Here is a 14,644-nt window from a genome sequence, read left to right as displayed (position 1 = left end):
GAGGGAGGAAGGAAGGAAGGAAGGAAGGAAGGAAGGAAGGAAGGAAGGAAGGAAGGAAGGAAGGAAGGAAGGAAGGAAGGAAGGAAGGAAGGAAGGAAGGAGAAAGAAAGAAAAGTTTACATGTTTACATAAAAGGGCAACGGAAAGATAGGGCAATTTTTTAAATGTTACCTTTAGAGGAAGGAAAGAACAAAGAAGGGATGAGCATAGAGTAAGATTTCTCTGAATGTATCCTGGTCTATAGAATTTTATTTTGGAACACTCTAAAGAACGAAAAATTAAAAAGAATCCATGTAATCATAAAAGAAAATTAAACAAAATGTATGTTTAAAAAATTTCTAAAGGGCAATAGTAAAATAAAACAAATGAGTCTAACTATAACCAGTTGATGCTATAACTACATGAAGATAATATCAAGTGACATTAAAACATAGTAATTTGACTAAATACTCAAAGTGAGATATAACCTTAGGACAGAAAGAACTGCAAACATATGTTAACATCTAAGAAATCATATTATCATTGGGAATGTTAGTATTGTTATTATAAAAGTGTTATTTAGTGTATTTCAGAATAAAGTAAATGAGTAATTGAATTGATATTGACAACTGGAATTTTTTAGCATGGAAGAAAACAGATATAGATAATAAGATTGATAAGTTTAAGTTAAAACCCTGTAATACTGTATTTGAATCAAAAGTACTGGTAAGAACTTATCATATTACCTCTTGTAAAAATAAAATTGATATTTTCTAATTTTGCCTACAGAAAAAATCCTAGAAACAATCATTGATTCAGTAACAATGAGTATTCCAGCTACTATATTGCACTGTCTAAATAATATGTTCCACAAAAGAGCCATGTTTCCTTGGAAGAATGGCTGAGTCCATGTCTGGAGCACAAAATGATTATGCAATATTTTGTTATAACACAAGGAAGCTGTCTTGAGTCTTGTAAAAAGACATCAGCCAACTTGAATAGGCTACCACTGGCTAAGAAAGGACAATTATATGTTGTTATCCATGAGTTTATAATAATAATAATAACATGTACTCCATAGCAACTGCTGTAAAATGCTAATAAACTTAGAAAATTACTTGAAAAATAATGTTAGTATTTTTTAAATGGAATATAAGGCAAAGAATCACAAATTTACCCAGATTTTTTTTTATATCAACTAATCCTAAAGTTTACCAACTAACTAATGAAGGTACATTTCACTTTGTAGAAGTATTCTAGCTAAAAAATTGAGAACTAATGATAGAATTAGAAAATCACCATTTTGCAACTTCTAGGTAACTATAGATGTGAACAAAGATCATTAGCAGCTGCTAAAATAACTACAAATCAGGCGCCTGGCTAGCTCAGTCGGTAGAGCATGAGACTCTTAAAATAACTACAAATCATAATAAAATAAAATGAAAAGATCACCAGACATTATGTACCTCCTAACTGAAGGACACATAATTAGAGAAGTATTCTTTAAAAAAAAAATTTTTTTGAATCTGATCATGCCTCTAGACCTAACAAATAATAGGCAATAGTGGGAAAAAGAAGAATATATCAAAAACAATGGGATATAGGTCTGGGCCCGGCTCCGGCGGCGCGGCTTCCTGCCTGTCCCGGAGTTGCTAGCGTTTTGGCCTCTCGGTCTCCGGTGGGCGCAATGGAGGAGGAGGAGGAGGAAGTGCGACCGCTGCTGGCAGGAGGCCCTGACGAGGCCGGCAGAGAGGCCCCCGCGGCCCCCGACGTGCTGCCGGCCATCTGCGACCCCAGCAGCCTGGCGCACCGGCTTTTGGTGCTCCTGCTGATGTATTTCCTTGGCTTCGGCAGCTATTTTTGCTATGATAATCCTGCTGCCCTTCAGACTCAGGTTAAACGGAGAAAAGATACATAGATCAGCCCTTTGCATCGTAGAATTAAAGAGGAAAGGAGGATATGCAGGTGAATACCACGAAATTCATGCTGCTGTATGCCTGGTATTCTTGGCCCAATGTAGTTTTATGTTTCTTTGGTGACTTTTTAATAGACCGAGTATTTGGAATACGGTGGGGCACAATTATTTTTAGCTGTTTTGTTTGCATTGGACAGGTTATTTTTGCTCTGGGTGGAATATTTAATGCTTTTTGGCTGATGGAATTTGGAAGGTTTGTGTTTGGGATTGGTGGGGAGTCCTTAGCAGTTGCTCAGAATACATATGCTGTGAGTTAGTTTAAAGGCAAAGAATTGAACCTGGTGTTTGGACTACAACTTAGCATGGCTAGAATTGGGAGTACAGTCAACATGAACCTCATGGGATGGCTGTATTCCAAGATTGAAGCTTTATTGGGTTCTGCTGGTCTCACAACCCTTGGGGTCACACTTATGATCGGTGGTATAACGTGTATTCTTTCACTAATCTGTGCCTTGGCTCTTGCTTACTTGGATCAGAGAGCAGAGAGGATCCTTCATAAAGAACAAGGAAAAACAGGGGAAGTTATTAAATTAACTGATGTAAAGGACTTCTCCTTACCCCTGTGGCTCATATTTATCATCTGTGTCTGCTATTATGTTGCTGTGTTCCCTTTTATTGGACTCAGGAAAGTTTTCTTTACAGAGAAATTTGGATTTTCTTCCCAGGCAGCAAGTGCTATTAACAGCATTGTATATGTCATATCAGCTCCCATGTCCCCAATATTTGGGCTCCTGGTGGATAAAACAGGGAAGAACATCATCTGGGTTCTGTGCGCAGTAGTGACCACTCTCGTGTCCCACATGATGCTGGCCTTTACGATGTGGAACCCTTGGATTGCTATGTGCCTCCTGGGACTCTCCTATTCATTGCTTGCCTGTGCATTGTGGCCAATGGTGGCATTTGTAGTTCCTGAACATCAATTGGGAACTGCATATGGCTTCATGCAGTCCATTCAGAATCTTGGGTTGGCCATCATTTCCATCATTGCTGGCATGATACTGGATACTCAGGGATATTTATTTTTAGAAGTTTTCTTCATTGCCTGTGTTTCTTTGTCACTTCTATCTGTGGTCTTACTCTATTTGGTGAATCGTGCCCGAGGTGGGAACCTAAATTATTCTGCAAGACAAAGAGAAGAAATAAAACTTTCCCATACTGAATGAGAAGTTTAAATGACTGTGTCATGAGAATGGGCTGCACGCATCACTGATTTGACAACCTCCATTTTTAAATTTTTTTTATTTAGAGTTTAGTCATTAGGAAAAATAATGGACTGTAAAGTTGTGTTTGAGATATACTTATTCCAAAGTGTATTTGCGAGGCCTGTTTTAGCCTATGTCTTTTATATTGTGTGTTGCTGAAGAATTCTTCTTTAGAATAGGCCAGTCAACAATGAAAGGTTAAGAAAATTGCTGTGGAACATCCAGGTGAACTTGAGGAGGAACAGTTGAACATGGAAAACATCGGATCTGCTGTTGAGATATTTTTGCAAAGTTTATCTTAGGGATATAGCCTTTATTTTGTAGCAAAAAAACAAAAACAAAAAAACTTGGGGAATAGAAGGGCTGTTTTACACAGAATAAACAATGGCATTGTAATAGGCATTCCCTGTTGTGAGAGGGAATAATGATAGGGAATACATGAATGATATTTGTATGAAGTCTGTTCATATTCATGACTAGCAGATTGTGCTTCTCTCTCTGTAGTTATGAGGGTTGCTGAGCAGTGACTCTTTTGAGGTTTTTTTTTCTCTGCTACTGAGGATCCTAATCCTGTAGGAGCATAATTTTGTAGTACAAACTTTCTGTACAATTTTTTTATGGTCTAAGTAATGACATTTTAAAAAGTACCATTCAAATTATGATAATTTCCTATTTACATGGATAAATAAAATCACTGGGCCAACCATGGTGGCTTACACCTGTAGTCCCAGCTTTATGGGAGGCTGGGGCAGGGAGATTGCTTGAGCCTAGGAATTTGAAGTTGCAGTGAGCTATTATTATACCACTGTACTCCAGCTCAGGCAACAGAGCAAGCAAGACCCTTGTCTCAAAAACAAAGCAACAAAAAAATTTTTGGATTTTTTTTAAAAAAATATTAAAACACTGATTTTAACTTTAATTAATGTTGAAGATTATCTAGAAGAAAACCCAAGTTGGAATAAGGAAAACTTGCCTAATTACAGTCATTGAAAAATTATGGGAATAGATTTTTCTCTAGAGTAGGCATTTAAGTGACATTTGTGTTTTTTGTATTAAATAAAATATGAATATGAAACTTCTCTGGGAAACCTTAAACACTTTTCAATGGACTTAGCCTTAGCATATTTATTAAAGTCAAAGAATTTTTTATGTGTTTTGCTCTCTATGGGCATGCAGATATTTTAGACAGCAAATATTAAACCAATGAATTTAGCCAATTGTATTGTTTAAAGTATATGGCATAACATTTTATGTCTAAAAATTCGGGAACAGGTTGAAAATGCATTCCATATGCAGAGTAACTTTGTTTACATCCATTTTTGAGATTTACAGTTTATTGTGTCATTATTCAGTTATTAGTTCTTCAGGCTTTGACTGCCAGGTGACTGTTCTAGCACATGGCTATTAAATATTGATCTGGCCAGTGGGGGAGGGTGCAGGAAGTCCACACTGCTGCCCCTCTCAGGAACTTTGTCCACACTGTTCCCTTTGCTTAGAATGTTTTCTCCCAGGCTCTCTACAACCAGGTTTCACCTGATTTATTAAATATAACAGAAAACCTTAGTGTCTATCCCAGAACCATTTTTCCTCATGGAAACTCTTCCAGACACTTCAGACTGTATCAGGTTCTTCTGACATTCCCTTGAGCTTGTACTTTTTCTTCTTGGCTTACCTCAACTTGTAATGAAGATTTTGTGATGGTGTGGTTGTGGGTGTCTGTCTCTTCCTTAGATTATAAGCTCTCTGAGGGCAGGGACTATGTCTGTTTTGTTAATGATGGTTGTATACATAGTGCCTAGCAAAAAGTAGGCACAAAATAAATATTTTTTGAACTGTACATAAAAGGAGTAAATTGGAAAAACCTTTTTGGAGGGTGAATTGTCAGTATGAATAAAAAGACCTAAAAAAAAAACAATGGGATATAAAAAAATAAAATACAAACTATGGGAATTCCACAAATCATTTAGTTTTTCTTTTCTTTTTTTATATGTATAAAACTAAGGTGTACAGGCCAATTTTGTTACATAAATCTATTGCATAGTACTAAAATCTGGGCTTTTGGTATATCTATCTCTGGAATAAAATGCATTATACTCATTAAGTAATTTCTCATCACCAACACCTCTCCCACCCTCCCAAGTCTACAATATCTATCATTCCACACTCCATATCCATGTACATACCTTATTTAGCTTGCACTCATAAGTGAAAACATGTGGTTTTGACTTTCTCTTTGAGTTGTTTCGCTTAAGATAATGGCCTCCAGTTCCAGCCATGCTGCTGCAAATGACATGATTTCATGTTTGTGTGTGTGTGTGGCTGAAAAGTATTCTATTGTGTCTGTGCATGGATTTATATATACATAAACCCAACACATATACACATATGTGTGCATACATATATACACAAATATATACATATATACACCACATTTTCTTTATCCATTCATCCATTGATGAATAGTTAGGTTGATTCCATTCTTTGTTATTGTGAATAATGCTGCAATAAACATGAGAATGAAGGTCTCCCCTTAATATATTGATTTCTGTTACTTTGGGTAAAATTGCAGTAGTGAGATTGCTGGATCAAATGGCAATTCTGCTTTTAGTTCTTTGAAGTATCTCAATACTACTTTCCATAGAGGTTGTACTAGTTTGCAGTCTCACCCACAATGTATAAGAGTTCCCTTTCCTCCACATCCTTGCCACCATCTGTTATTTTTCATCTTTTTAGTAATAGCCATTCTGACTGGTGTAAAATGATATCTCATTGTGGCTTTGATTTGCATTTCTCTGATGATTAGTGATATTGAGCATTTTTCCATATAACTGTTGGTTGTTTGTAAAAATTCTTTTAAGAAATGTCTATCCATGCCTTTTGCCCACTTTTTAATGAAATAATTTGGATTTTTTCTGTTAAGTTGTTTGAGTTACTTGTATATTCTAGATATTCATTTCCTGTCAGATGAATAGTTTGCAAATATTTTCTCACATTCAACAGGTTGTCTCTGCACTATTTTGATTATTTCTCTTGCTATACAGAAGCTTTTTATTAATAGTTTAATTAAGTCCCATTTGTCTATTTTTGTTTTTGTTGCATGTGCTTTTGATGTCTTAGTCATGAATTATTTGCCTAGACCAATGTCCAGAAGAGTTTTCCTTAAATTTTCTTCTAGTGCTTTTATAGTATTAAGTCTTACATTTAAGGCTTTAATCAATGTTAAGTTGCTTTTTATATATTGTAAGAATCAGGGGTCCAATTTCATTCTTCTGCATATAACAATCTGATTTTCCCAGCACTATTATCGAAAAGGGTGTCCCTTCCCCAATGTATGTTTTTGCCATCTTTGTCAAAGATCAGTTGGCTATAGATGTGTGGCTTTGTCTCTGGGTTCTCTAATTTGTTCCATTGACCTATATGTATATTTTTAAACCAGTAAAATGCTGCTTTGGTTACTATAGTCCTATAGTATAATTTGAACTCTAGTAATAAGGCGGAGGTAATTCTTTCCAAACTAATTCTACAAATCCAGTATCACCCTGATACCAAATCAGAAAGGAACACACAGAGAAAAGAAAACTACAGATCAATATCCTTGATGAAAATAGATGCTAAAACCAACAGCAGATCAAATAGATAACATATCAGAATTAAGTGGGTTTTGTTCCACAGAGGCAAAGGCACAAGGTTTTGTTTTGTGGAACAAAGGTTTTGTTCCACAAAGGCATTTGCAAATGGCTCAACATATGCAAATCAATAAATGTAATTAACCACATAAGCATAATTACAGATAATAACCATATGATCATCTCAAGCAACAAAGAAAAGTTATTCAATAAAATCCAACATCCCTTCATGATAAAAGTCCTTAGCAAACCCACAGTCAATTTCATACTGAATGGAAAAGTTGAAAGCATTCCCTCTACTTTTTATCTCTCCTATTCAAAATAGTACTGGAAGTCCTAGCTAGAGCAATCAGGTAAGAGAAAGAAATAAAAGGTATTCAAATTGGAAAAGAAGTCAAATTATCTCTGTTTGCTGATGATATATTCTTGTATCTAGAAAAAACTGAAGACTCGACCAAAGCACACTTAGATTAGATAAATTCAGTAAAGTTTCAGGATAAAGTTTCAAAGTACAAAAATCAGTAGCATTTCTATACACCAATAAACTATCAAGCTGAGAATCAAATCAAGCAGACAATCCCATTTACAATAACTACCAAAGAAAAACTCACAAAATGCCTAGGAACATGCTCACCAAGGATGTGAAAGATCCTTATGGAGATAAGGAAAACTACCAAATACTGATGAAAGAATTGTATTCAACACAAATGGAAAAGTATCTCATGCTCATGGATAGGAAGAATTAGTATCATTAAAATGATTATACCACCCAAATCAATCTATGCATTGAATGTAATCCTTATCAAAGTACTAATACCATTCTTCACAGAATTAGAAAAAACAATCCTCAAATTCACATGGAACCAAAAAAGAACTGGAAGCAAGTCTGAGCAAAAAGAACAAAGCTAGAGGCATCACATTACCTGACTTCAGATTCCATTCTTCCAGAAATAATTGCATTAAATAAAAAGAATTGGAGAAGTAATCCACAAGACTAAGAGCCAAATCAACCAACTGCAATGTGTGGACCTTATTTGGATCCTGGTTTAAACAGTTAACTTAAAAACATAATTAGGATAAAAATATATACTTGATCATTTACATTCAATGATACTAAATACTTATGATATTGTAGTTATTTTATAAATAGCCCTTGGCATTTTAGACATGTACACTAAAGTGTTTAAAATGAACTTAAATGATGACTGGGCTTTTCTTCAAAATGATGTGAGCAGGATGCTGTGAATAGACTTATAGGAAAAAACAAGATTGGACATGAGTGGATAATTAGTGAGATGGGGTGATAGATCCACGAGGATTCATTTTATTATTCTCTCCTTTTAAAAATAAACAGATTTGGGAAACTTCTAAAAATGTTTTTTACTCATTAAATGTATGCATCTTTTCTTTGAAGAGCCAACCTAAAAGGAGAGGAATTTGCATGGAAGAGGTGAACAACATGTACAAAAGGCTACAGATCTGAAACAGCTTGACATGCCAGGGGACTAACTAGCACACATCTTGCCATGGCTGGATGGAGGAGACGTGGGAAGGAAGAACAGAAGATGAATTTGGGAAGGTAACAGGCTAGAACCTGATGAGTTATTGTGCTAAAGAGGTAGGAGTTTATTCTGTAGATAAGCACTATCTAATAGAAATAAAAGACAAACCACAAGTATAATTTTAAATTTGCTAGTCGCCATATTAAATATACAGTGAAATTAATTTAATATATTTTCTTTAATCTGATAACTCCAAAATATTATCAAATAAGTAATCAACATAAAATTATTAATGAGATACGGTGCTATTTTCCATGTTAAAGTTTCACAATCCAATGCATATTTCAGCATATCTCATATTCTTTCAAATGCTCATTAGCCATGTGGGGCCTGTGACTATCATATAGGACAGGACAGCTATAGAGTCTATAGTTAGACATTTTTAGAATTTAACTGCTTTTTATTTTCTCAGTTTTCATATCTACTCCCCATGATTTCAACTACCATGATTCTCCAATCCAGATATTTTATGAACTCAAAGACTACCTATCCAACTGTTTATGGTACCTTAATATCAAATGTTTACTTCAAAATAAGTATCTCAAACTATGCTTATCATCTGCTTTCTTCACTTCTGCATCTCACTAGAATTGCTGTTAATCTTATTTCCTTTCCCTCTTTTCAGTCTCTCTTCCTTATATCTAATCATCTTAAAGATTCTGATAACTCAACTTCAAAATCTCAAACAGTCTACCACTTCTTTAGTCCAAATGTACTTCAAAAGTGTGCATGGTGGCATGTACCTGTAGTTCCAGCTACCCAGGAGGCTGAGGCAAGATGATCGTCTAAGGACAGGAATTTGAGTCCATCCTGGGCAACACAGCAAGATCCTGTCCCTAAATAAATAAATAAAAAAGCGAAGAAACAAATATACCTCACATCATAATTAACACCATTACAAATGATTTCTTATTGTTTTCTCCCTGTTTGTTCCCCATCCCATTATAACCACCATTATCTCACAGCAATGGAAATGTCTCCATGAATTTAAAAAACTAGAAATAATATATAATAAAAACTATGTTTTTCTCCTTAAACATTTCTTTATGATCTACAGGGTAAAATTAAAGATGGATATTGTTTCATTAAGAAGTTCTCAATGCTCTTAAGTAACATAATTCTTCCTTTATATAAGTAGATTTTATCCTATTTGTTTATAAAGAAGACAAAAAGAAAAGCAAATACTAATTTTATCTAGAACACAAATGGAAGCATACTTCTATTAGAGAAATATGGTGAAAAGTTAGTATCAATATTGTTAACATAAGCTGAAATGTAAGCTTCTGGAAATTCAATCATCTATTCCCTGTTGTAAGAGAGGATTTTAAGCAATAACTCCCGCAATCTTCCATTATTATTTCCAGAAATTGGTTGGTTAGAGTCATATGACTCAGTATTTCAGCAAATGAAAAACATACATCTGCCCCAGGGAGAGGAGTGGCTCCTGATGGTGAATGAACCCGTTAGGTAAACAGACTCGAATGGGCAGCTCTGGGTGAATTACTGGCACGAGAGGAAGGACGGGCAGGATTTATACCTGGCATGCACAGCTGGGAGTCAGTAGGCACATATATAACAGAAAACGGACTGCCTTATTCTGTTTCGTTGAGACTGCCAACTGAGATACATTATTTGACACTGCTACACAGAGCCAAATCATTCATCAAGCTGTTTAAAGCTCAGCATACCACCTGCCCATGGACCAGATTCATACAAAAAAATAAATGAAAGTTTCCTCAGCCCCATGACAAAAGTGAAGATACTTCTTTTAGAGAGAAAAAAAGCTATGACATCCTTTGCCAATGAAGTATGCCACAATACCTGAAAGAATAGTTGAACAAAAGGGCAAAGAAAATAAAGCACGTCACTCAGCTTGTCTGGATGGTGGTAAAGGACACAACTAAAAAGGGGTCATCTAATGTATAGCAAAGTGAGAAATAAAGTGTATTTTCCAGCAGCTTCAAATTTTAAAATACATTTTAATACCTATAATTGCAGTGTAACATGTATGGCTTCATTATCAATCTCTAGGTTCTTGTTTAAATGGGTATCAGACACACTAGAAGCAGGCCAAAGTGGAACTAATTCATCTTTAAAATATTTTGCATCTGTGTGTCTAAAACCTTTCACACTACCAGTAGCAATAGTATCTTTAAACATTTTAATTATTTTGAACTTCTTTAACCATTGTAGAAGTCTGAGGATAGGGTTATTTTTAATTCTAGTGATAGAATCCTCTTTCCAGCTGAACTCATGGGGAAAAAATATCAAACAGCTTTGTGAAAGTCTGTCAAACAAGATTTGAAAAAAAGAAAATTGGGGCTAATTTGGTTCACTCAAGCATCCCTTTTTTTTTTCTTGGACTACGTCAACAAATATCTTTGTACAGAAGTCACTGCAGGCTCATGAGTTCTTATGACAACTGGTTTGGTGAAAGCATTATTGAAATCCTCAAATGAACTTCGGGAGAGGGCTGTATTACGTGCAGCCACTGAGGAAAAAGGCTCAGCTTTTCACACTAAATTCAAGAGTAACCCTAGAGTAAGGAGGATTAAAGATATTCAGATTATATTTCTAGAAGTTGTCCATACCCTTTACTATGGCTTAGGAATCAAAATAAATAATTACATCTGAATGTATAATATAAACCTGGATAAATATCTAAAGCATAAAGTTAAGTGAAAAATCAAGGTATACACTGATATGTAAAAGTATGGGTACACTTATGAAGATGATTAAAGACACACAGAGGAACACAACATATTTTTATGGGTTCATTTATATAGAGTAAAACTGCAAACACTCAACTGAATCTGGGAAGGAGCCAGAACTCACAGAGAATTTCATTAATGGGGCCAGGAAAGACAAAATGTTAATTAAAACTTCCAAGGGGCTGTGAAGGCAGTGCAAGGAAAGGAGAGAGCAAGAGAAATGTAGGGAGAGTAGGTCCTAAGGGCCAGAATAGAGATGGGCTGTGCAAAATGCACCAAGGCTCCAAGCCTATGCAGAATCAACATAGGATCAAGTTTAATAGGTTGGATTAGCCACAACCAAACAGTATCATGCCCTTCCCTCAAACAATGATTGGGGCTATAACCATTGAACTCATAAAGTAGTAATGAATGCTGTCCCATACTCCTTATGTATATTCAACTAACAAAAATTAAGCTTTTTTGTAAACTACATTACTCTATTAATTGTTCACATTAAGGCACACAGCACTATGGATACTCAGATCTCTTAAACACTATAATACTAACACCCACCTATCATTCCTTTTGAGGAAATATATGCATGTTCTTCAGACATTCCTTGTATTTGACCTCAGAAAAGGAAATATTCTACCAGAATGGTTATGGCTAGGCAAAGTGTTTATCCTTGTTTATAACAGTGGGCATTAGTGGTAATGGTCAATCAATTATTAATAAGCATCAATAGTATACAAAGCTTTGATAGATTTTATACGTCTTCAAGGATAAATTTTTTTTAAGTTTCTGCTGATAAATAATGTCATAAAATATCAACATTTGGTGAGGATTCTCCATGACCACAATGGAACAAGACAAATACAAGAATACTGCAAGGTTATGCCTGAAGAGATAAAAACAAAGACGTGCAAAGAAAGCGCCAAGCTTTTTGCTCCCCTTGGCTCAAGAGTGACAATAGTCATCCCTCCGTATTGGGCAGGAGTATTGGTTCCAGGACCTCAAGCCAATACCAAAATTTGCAGATGCTCAAGTCCCTTATATAAAATGGCATAGTATTTGTGTACAATCTATGTACATTCTCCCATATACTTTAAATTATCTCTGGGTTACTTCTAATACCTAATATAATGTAAATACTATGTAAATAGTCATTATGCTGTATTTACTTGTATTATTTTTATTGTTATATTATTTTTGTTTTTTGTTTTTCGTTTTCAAATTTTTCAATCTGTCATTAGTTGAATTTAGACATAGAGCCTGAGGATACAGAAGACACATCATACTTTTTTTTCCAGTGATAATTACAACCCTGCTCCTTTCCATTGGCATCCTACATTTTAAAAAATTATGGAAAATATAATCAATAAACCATAAAAAATCAATCATTGAATTCCCCTCTCTCCATAACAAATCCAAAGAGACCTGTAACATCCTTGAACTCTCCCCCTTCAAATCAGCAATACAAATACAGAAAGGGAGGAGGGGCGAGAGAGAAGGGGAAAGGGAGAAAGGGGGGGAGAGGGAGGACACGTGAATGCACCCATATGCACCAGTACTATTAGGCAGAAGCAAAAGCAGGTACAGGGTTCCTTTATTCTTAAAGGAATGGATACCATTAAAAATTGTGGACCCAAGTATGCATCATATACCTGTGTGGAGAAAATAGTTAATATAGGAGACATGAAGCTTCTATCTTTAGAAAGGCCTGCTTGCAAGATTGGCCCTTGCTGGCATCCAGAAACTTAGCTTTTCTAAAAACCCCTTACTGATAAAAATGGGTTTGCTGTGCCTAGATTGTGCATACTGTGATTGATGGTGAGCAGCTGCTTTCCTTCTGGTATTCTGGAATTTGGGCACATATTAGGGTTTGACTAGCCTCCAATAAAAACCTTGATATTGAGTCTCAAATTGGCTTTTTGGAGAAGAAATACTGAATACATGCAGCTGCTGTTGTTGCTCTGTGTAACCCCAGATAGGAAGAGAGAGAGAGTGCACAGAGGAAGTCAGCACATGGACTCAAGATTCTGACCGTGCTTTTTCCCCTTACTGATCTGGTTGTGTATTATATCATGGCGACAGATCTTATCCATTAGTATAACTATATGCTGAGTCCTGTGTGTACTTCTAGAGAATGACTAAATGTGGGAGTGGTATTAGGAACCCAAGAAGCAACTGGAAGTTGATAATCTTGAGTGAACAACTACTGTTACAAATGAAAAAATGGTCCCGCTCTTTTAAATGGTATTGCAACTTTAAATCTACCAATAAAACAGAAAATCATAGACATTATAGAGTCACAAGAGAGTTATTAAGGTAATCCCAAACTTGCCTGTTCCTTCTTGAATCTTTCATTTTTGTTTTAACTTTAAGACTGAGCATATCAAGTAATACTGACTATGGTGCAATTATTTGGGATAAGAGTTAAATATGAAAAATCCAGTGCAGTGAATTCTTTCCTATAATCAGGTTTGGCAGAATGTGTTGACTAATCCATAACTTTGTCAATTTTGGGAGGCAAAGGAAAAAATTCCTATGAGTAAGAAACTGAAATGTATTATGAGATGTTTTATTTATATATTTTTTCAAAGAAATTATTAACTAAAATAGCCTTTATTTCTTTCAGGTAGTGGGGACTTGGAAAAACATTTTCATGGGATTCAGGAAAAGTCACAGATGAATGCTCAGAGAAGAGAACACAGTATGTAAAAGAATGAATCATACTATTTGAGAGATAATACAAACAAATCAAATAGACTTGGGAGAGAACTAAAAGGTAACATACATACACCTCCCAAGCCCTGTTCAGGCTTACTAAGTCAAGAACTTTTGGAGATTCTTGGCATACTGCTAGCAATTTAGCTGATTTTTATCTTTAACATTTTCTAAATACTGATAAATGCTTTCACTTTCTTTGTGTTTAAAGTTTCACCAAAAACTTTATTTGAATTATAAAGACAGCAGTAATTATAAGAGAATTAAAACAATTGATGATGATTTGTTTGGAAATACATTGTATGTTGCGTGTTGTTTCTCGTGGTAATGGGGAATGCATATGAAGCCAAATTTTAGCTGTATGTTAAGTAGTACTAAACAGTCTCTCCTAACCAAAGAGAATGAGCTCTGGTGCTCTGATAAATTTCCCAGATGTTATAGACTGAATGTTTGTGTCCTCCCAAAATTCATATGTTAAAATAAACATATGAAAAAATGCTCAACATCTCTAATCATCAGGGAAATGCAAATGAAAACCACAATGAGATATCACTTAACCCCAGTGAGAATGGCCTTTATCAAAAAATCTCCAAACAATAAATGCTGGCGTGGTTGCGGAGAGAGAGGAACACTCCTACACTGCTGGTGGGACTGCAAACTAGTTCAACCTCTGTGGGAAGCAATATGGAGATACCTTAAAGCGATACAAGTGAATCTACCATTTGATCCAGCAATCCCATTGCTGGGCATCTACCCAAATGATCCAGTGACACTCTACAAAAAGGACACCTGCACTCAAATGTTTATAGCAGCACAATTCATAATTGCAAGGCTGTGGAAACAGCCCAAGTGCCCATCAATCCAAGAATGGATTAATAAA

At 35.4% G+C, this 14,644-nt stretch overlaps 1 pseudogene; it reads left to right on the top strand.

Annotated features, from left to right (window-relative positions):
• The first annotated feature begins 1,592 nt into the window (after nt 1–1,592).
• On the top strand, nt 1,593–5,045 carry LOC105870102 (lysosomal dipeptide transporter MFSD1-like; annotated as a pseudogene).
• Nucleotides 5,046–14,644: the final 9,599 nt, after the last annotated feature.

Source organism: Microcebus murinus, chromosome 8 (genome assembly GCF_040939455.1).
Source record: "Microcebus murinus isolate Inina chromosome 8, M.murinus_Inina_mat1.0, whole genome shotgun sequence".
NCBI lineage: Eukaryota > Metazoa > Chordata > Mammalia > Primates > Cheirogaleidae > Microcebus > Microcebus murinus.
Note: the sequence above shows the minus strand (reverse complement) of the source record. Positions and strands in the feature narration are given on the sequence as shown.